The following is a 796-nucleotide window of genomic DNA, read 5'->3' as shown; positions in this document are numbered from 1 at the left end:
CCCCCCCCCCCCCGCCCCTTCTTGTGGAATCATAAACTAATGCACTGCAGTTTCAAAATAAAGGTTTCATTAGTTCTCCCCGAATACCCTTTCGTTGTATTCGCACATTCGTATAGGAATAACGCGGCGTGTTTTTTTTTTTTTACAACTTTCCCTCTGCGAGTTGAGTTCTTGCGGTTTGACATGCGAAACTCACATCTCGTGGTTGTCTTCCTCGTGTCCACGCGGCTGCAACGAGTTTGTGTCACATTTGCACCGTGATTTGGATTCGACACATTCATTAACTTGGGGTACATAAGTCGTGTACAATATATGTTAAACTGCTAGTGCATAAATGCCGTAACTTCACCGATGCCTTTCAACAACTAACGGAACGCAGTCCTCCATTTCTCACACTTTTGCAACTATTAACGGCCATCTTTCCAATATTATTATTATTGTTATTTGATATTTGTTTCTCTCAGTTTCTAACTTTAATATGTAGACGTTTGACATCTCGGTGCCCCAAATATGAGGCACTTGATTATATCCTCTACCTCCTTTTTTTTTTGCCTTACGTGCCCTACGGAGTCATTCCACCCGACTGTCGTTAACAACTCCTCAAATAAACTTCATAGGGCATGTGAAGCTTTTCTTTTTGTTTTTGACGAAAAAGAGGAGGGAAAAAAAGAAAGCAATTCGCCCATAAGCAAAATATTCCGAATGTCTCAACAAATAAACATCGACACTTCTCCTCACATCATCATAAATGCAATGCCATTGTTGGCTCTTCTTTCGCGTCGATGTGCGTGTAGGT

Source organism: Trypanosoma equiperdum, assembly GCF_001457755.1.
Source record: "Trypanosoma equiperdum strain OVI genome assembly, contig: ctg_514, whole genome shotgun sequence".
NCBI lineage: Eukaryota > Euglenozoa > Kinetoplastea > Trypanosomatida > Trypanosomatidae > Trypanosoma > Trypanosoma equiperdum.
This window is presented reverse-complemented; position numbering follows the sequence as displayed.